This window comes from Papilio xuthus, unplaced genomic scaffold (genome assembly GCF_000836235.2).
Source record: "Papilio xuthus unplaced genomic scaffold, Pxut_1.1 DF828952.1, whole genome shotgun sequence".
NCBI classification, from domain to species: domain Eukaryota; kingdom Metazoa; phylum Arthropoda; class Insecta; order Lepidoptera; family Papilionidae; genus Papilio; species Papilio xuthus.
Window position 1 is genome coordinate 5,337,099 of NW_013529697.1, and position 7,140 is coordinate 5,344,238.

Sequence of the window (7,140 nt, forward strand, 5' to 3'; positions counted from 1 at the left end):
TCTAGAATGGCTCTACGGATCTAGATTAAATTTATCATACATATAGAACATATTCTAGAAGAACACATAGATAGGCTACTTTTATGTCGCAGGCGACCGATAGTTAATGATACATTTCTTATTAAAATGTGTTTTAATTTCCAGGTCCAGTTCTGTTCCCTCCCTCGCCCCCCACTGGCCCCCTGCAAACTAGCGGCGTTGTCGCCGGCGCGTCCGGGTACGGATTCGTACCTCCCGGCTCGTCAGGTAAACCATACGGTCGATAGATACCCCCTAGTCAAATTGTAGTTAGCACTAATGTTGTACATAAATAGCCCATCTTACCCTCTCCTGTTAACCTTTAACTGTATACTATTCTTCAACTTTATATTTAATTTAACGAATTATAGTCAAATTCTTTATTTATAGTCTTAATATTAGCCTAAAAGTAAAGGGCATTACATTGTATTAAGAGGTACAATAACTTATTTAATAAATATATTTTGTGTTTCTGTAAACGATTTTTAAGGATGGATTAAATAAATTTTGTCGTCTTATCTTTTGATTAATCTGCTACAGAGTTTTAATTGATTTCAATACATTTTATACTTCCATGTAGTTTTTTTTTGTTTGCTAGGAATAGTATACGGTTGAAGTTTTTTCTTCTTGTTTATAAAACAGCATGCCTTAATAAATGCATGTGAATATTGCACGAAATAAATTATCCGCTAAAAATCCTTAGACATGTATTAGAAAATTATTATCACTTGTATTTGGTTCATTATTTTATTGAATTTAATTCTCTTTTGGTTGTATTTTTAACGATGAGTTTCCTTAGTAACACCTACAACAATATTGCCATCTCTTTTATTCTTTTGGAACAAACAGAGACAGCAATAACGTTTTTATGTTATATTATTCACGTTTAGATATCATTATGTAGTTACAATTATTTCCTTTTTCTTCTTCTGTTATTTAATTTTGTTATTTTATTTATAATGTTGTGAATGCAGTTGTAAATAGCCAAATGTAAATATTTATTATTTTAAAATAAATAATAAGAATTGTCCAATGTTTTATTAGAATACCCGATGCTTTTGGCTGATCCCTTATAATCCTGCTGAAATGTTTTGTACGCTATAGCACTATGCATGCAAAATGGATGTTTATAATATGCACTTGGGTGTTAAAATTAAGTTAATAGATTGTTTAAATATTTATTTTACTTTTAAAAGTATTATTATTGTTTTAATAATATTTAATCTAATATTAATGTAATTTTAAGAATTCAAATGAAAAGATTTATAAAAAAAAATTTTGCACAATTTGGTTGTAAATTTTATTTGTTTGTATAGTTGTAACAGAGTTCTCACGGTCATTTAATAAAAAAAATTAAAACATAATGACACTCCTTTTATGTAAAAGTTAATAAATTAATGCTAAACATTAATCCACATGTATCAAAACTGTCAATAAAAAATAATCGTTAAACATAATTTATATATTACAATCGCTTTGTCAATATCAGTGATAAAATATTTATTAGTCAAAGTGTCATGACTATAAAGTGGTGAGGTTCGAATGATTCATAGAAGCCCTAAGGCCAATTTAATTATTCGTTAGACATTATTGTCTGTTCCGGCAAGAGTTTGTACAGAAATGGATCGTGTGACCTTGAAACTGCCGGACTGAATGATAGTTTTAAGCCAGTCTTTTCCCGCTTGCATTTATTTATATACATTTTTTTAACATTACTGACAGGCCGTCGTGACTTAATGCAGCGAAATTATTTCCTTGCATAGTATTATATAATTGAATTTTAATTGTTTATCTATTGATTGTAATTAGTTAGTACCGATAATAATCTAGTTAAGGATATGGACTTCGGAATATGTGGTTGTGAGTTCGAATCCGCCGTTACAACGTCTCCATGAAAAATCTACCAACATAATTTTAGGCAGAAAATTCGACACTGTGATGATGTATGTCTGTGTTTATGTCCCCTCTCTAATGAATCTGACACTGGTCTTGGTAACGAAAGCGCGCCATTCGCTCCTTATGATCCTAACTAATAATATCTAAAAGTTTAAAATATGTTGTATAATTAAAAAAACGTACTATGAAATAGCAAAAGAAAACACGTCTCTTTGTATATTGCTTTAATTTCATTAAAACAATTTGATGCAAACAAAAATATATTCCAAACAGCATTCATTTATTCATGACGGTCGGTTATAATTGTGTTTATAAATTTCTCAATGACTCAGTATACTTTCGACGTTCAATGCTAACCCATTCGGCCGAACATTCAATTTGAGCGCTCTCTTAATCTAGCGGGCCCTTCGTAGTACGGTCAAACGCATTTTAATTATGAAATTGACATATCAGTCTACCCGCGGCCATTGCTGCCCTCCGCACGTTTTATGATTTAATAAAAGAGTTTGTACTTACAAAATTAATTGGCGACCCTCAACAGGCCCGACGCTGCCGTTTCTAGTCCGGCTTTTTCATATTTATCTAATGCATATTTATTCGTTTGTTATAAAATCGAGGGAGTGCTATCATGTGTGATGCAAACATTCAATTAAATGTTTCAATTTATATTTTGCTCATTTCGTAGTTATTTCTTTTGATAAAATTAATTAAGTTTTCAACTGAAAAATGAACTCTCGAAAACTTATTAATTTATTTTTCTATTTACTATCAAAACATAAAGAAGTATTATATTTAACACGTAATCTCAAGCTTTACTTTAACCACACAAAGATGCATAGCCTTCGTAAATACCTTATAACCTGCTAATTGTACGCACAAGAGAGCGTCGGTGGCTCAGAGGTTTAGGCACTTGACTTGTAATCTGCAGGTCCTGGGTTTGAATCCCACCATGTAACAATGTGTTTTTCGATTAACATATGTACATTTATCCGACGTTCTTACGGCGAAGGAAAACATCGTTATGCAACCTGCACATATCTGAAATGAAATTGAAAGATATGTGGAGAGTCAACCAACCTGCACTTGGCCAGCGTGGTTAACTATGGCCCAGACATTCCTGACTTAGGGTAGGCTCCTAGCCCCTCGGTGGGGACGTATAGTGAGATGATGACAAGTGTACTCATGATCCTATATAGGAAAATTTTGCATGATGTCATTTAGACTCTATTTGACAATGTAAAAAAATAATAGAAACATAAATATATATGTTTTTATAGTATAACAACTTGTTTTCTTGAAGGTCGTCCATCGGGTCATCTTGTGCGCGTTATGTCTGTTGCTATTGCATGTTATTCCTTATTTTTGTAAATATTGTAGACGTAGATAGAATCAGATTCTATAGTGTACATTTTGTAAAATATCTTTGTATATTTTTCCGCATTTTCTCCTATTTTAGTTTGTTGTTTTTTTAACCCTCTTTTTATGTACAGAGAATGAAAATATAGATGTTTTCATTTCCTATTTACCTATACATAAGGTGAAGGAAAACATCGTAATGCAACTTACACCGGGCCAGTGTGCTTGACTATGGCCTAGTCACCTCTAACTTTGGTAGGCTACGAGCCTCTCTGTGGGGACTGTATGCGATTACAACGGCAATACCTAGACATAGTAATGTAAATATGACTTAGCTATGTACATTCTTCTTCTTAATCTTCGTCAATTTCTCGGTAGAATAATTTTATAATTATTTTTCCTTTAGTTCTTTAATTACTTTCTCTTCTTAACGATAACGAGTGTAAATAAACATAATTTTCATCTTTACATATGCAATGTACAGTAAAATTTAATATTGATAGATTATTTCGTTATTAATTTTGCTGTATTTTTATTCATACTTTTAGTCATGATAGCCGAGTTATTGGGCGGACCGAATTTATTCCTGAACACCATAGATCATTTCCGATATGGTAAGTGGAGGATTTTTACTGAAAGTTATGCACGATGAAAAAAATTATACGACTATGACATTTTTTGTATTTTTTGGCGTTTATATAATAATATTTAAAAAAATATACATTTTGAACTCTATCTTGTGTTATAACATTACCAAATGAAACATCAAGCTTAAATATTTATTTAAAAAGACATACGAATGGAGCTGACACAGTCTTTGATGTTTACCGAAATTACTCACACGTCGCGTAGTTCCGCAAGCAAAATATAAAAATAAAAGCTATTGCGCTTCCTTTTAAATATATGAAAGCTTTTCCGTATTTTATCTCGATCGTTGACAAGAGAGAACAGGACCTTTTTACTTTTCATCATTAGGCACCTTAATGTAAGTGGACATAAGATTGGAGAAATTCAACAGATCATAAAATGTCGACATAGTTTCGATTAAACAAAGTAGATGGCGCTGTATGCACTTTAAAACGCAATTGTATTTGTTAATTTAAAAATTGAAAAATTAATTCAAAGTTTTTCATTGTCAAAATTTGTATTTTTAACGACATAGGTAAGAAGGCTTCATTATTTTTATAAACGTGATACATAACAACAATAACGCTCTTAACAATAGCTTACTAGGGAATTTTCTTTGGTATAACTTAGGGTTTAAAGAAATTTTTAATGTATCTTAAAAATATACTACTGAAATTCATAAAATTCAGTGAATTTATTTCAGAATAGGTTTGATTACGTCACGCTTGTAGCACTCGTGTAGTATCCCGCGTAGCAGTGCTACGGAAGCGAGGCGTCGCGCCGTAGCGGCGCCGGGCCGGAAGCCGCCTGAAGGGTTGTGCCGTCACAAATCAAGTTATGAGAAACGCCACAAAAGGAAACTTTGTGCATTTCCGACCCGACGAGCGTGAAATCCGACACAAGTGCGCTGACAACTGATCGTGTTCCCCCAAAACTTATACAAACAATACGAAGGAATTAAGATTTTTAAATTATCAATAATCATAACTGAATAATTAAAAAAAATGGTCTTACGCTATACAGTAGTATGTAAAATTTCTGCATTTAATTGTTTAACTTTAATGTAAAATTTAAAACGTATATTATTATTATGATTATTACACTTCTATCAATTATTGTTTATTCTTAATATTAAGAAATTTATTATGTATTAAATATTAAATCCATTGAAAATATAATAGTTAACTAAAGTAATATCACAGGTTTATGGTCATAATTGATTTCTAATCTTCATTTTATTTTAATCAGTGATTAATACCTCGCACCCACTATAAAATAATTGCGATTACATTTTAAATATTCATAAAAAAATAATCTAAATCATAGTATTTAATCCTGTCTGTGCGTAAGGCTTGTATAAAAAACAGTGCGTGTGATAAGACCTTGATCAGATGACAACTGCCGCATACTTCGTCTTTGCCAAAAAAGGCAAAACTACAAATTACAAGCATACGCATATATAGCATTGTGGCTTAATTTGAGTCGGATTAATTTTACACATTTTTTTTAATTATATATTTTTCGTTCGCAGGTCCCGCGCTGCCAAGATATTACTACCGAGGATTCTTTCTTAGATAGGAATAAATGGCTCTGAATTAATTAATTCCAAGTACCTTAAATTTTTCTTTTATAATTATCTCAATATTAATATAATTAAAACAATTTGTAAAAACTAACTTGTAAATAGGCAGTCATGAAACTGTGATATTTGTGAACAGATGCTTCATATTTAATTTGTTCTATTCTTGTTAAATTATATCTTTTAGTGACATTATATGAGTAGGTGGATGTAACTTAAGAGTGATTGTCACTTGACTATGAGTATGAATGTAAATAAAATTGTATAATTTCCTCTTTGTTATGTTTTATTTTATTGATTTTCCGAGAATATTATAATAGAATTTTCGATCAGAGGGTCTAATACGAAATCGTGGGAACGTTTTCGTAACCTGATCGACAAACTGCCCACAAATTTCGATGTCGTTACGAAGGTCCGTGAAGCATATATTTGTGTTAGATCATGAGACATGCTTAAATAGCGTATTGCATGATACCGCAGAATTACACTGCCATCAAACTTCTAATAATGTTTGTTGAAGACTGTCTCGTCAAAGAGAAAGTATAAGGCATAAAAGAAGTTGTTCCAAGTTATATTAAAATTAGTATATTCATCCTGATTCATAATTAATTAAATGGTCAATATTTAAATGAAGCAATTCTATTTATGTATCGATTATCTAATCATTCTTATTAAAGTGATTTTTTCGTAATGTTGTTACGAGACAAACGCGTGAATCAATCGCATAACATTTAACCAATAAGCACACCAAGATGACGTAACGTGCGTATATCGCCTTGAAGTAAAACGAGACAATGTCAAACAATAATTTATAGCCAATATGTATGGTTGTAAAATTGCTATTATTTAATGAAAGTGTATAGGTTATGTCAGCGGGATCTTTGTATCCTTGTAGAAGATCAATGTACACAGATTAGCGTGCTTACTGCTATACTCAGAATCTTTAAATGACCACTATGAGTGTTTTTTGGCATAGATTTATTATTATCCACACGAAGTTTCCGTTTGAGTAACGAATATTTGATCGGTAGTTAGTAAGGAAAAATAATTATCCTCGTCTTATGTATGAAAACAATGCAATGAATATGTTAAATAATAATATTATTAACTTAAATTGTTTCATTATTAGGATCGTGAACCGTTTATCGCGTTTGACCCATAAATAAAACATAAAATAATAGTTGTTATAGCATACGTCCACAATAGTATAAAGGATGTGGTATTTCGTCAATACCATTGTTCTTTATCAATATCATTATTCATTATAAAATGAAACGATATTTATTATTATTTATCATATTCGCTATATATTTTGTAGTCATAGCACATAATAATGGTGAGCATGTTTATTTAATTTTAAATCTTGAATAAAGTGACGTTAAAAATGTAAAAAAAAAGTTTTGTGAGTTATAAATCATTTCTATTGGAACAGTTCTGTTTTAAAGCGCTATATATCTTACTAATATTATAAATGCGTATTTTTGATGTTTGTTTGAATCTCCGGAATGTCTTACCCGATCTTGATGATATTTTGCATATAAGCTACTAATTATGTTTTTTTTTTAATTCCGTGCGGACGGAGACGCGGGTGACAGCTAGTTGTTGATATATTAAGAGAAATATAATAATCATTATCAATTACTAAGTTTCAGATGCAACCAACG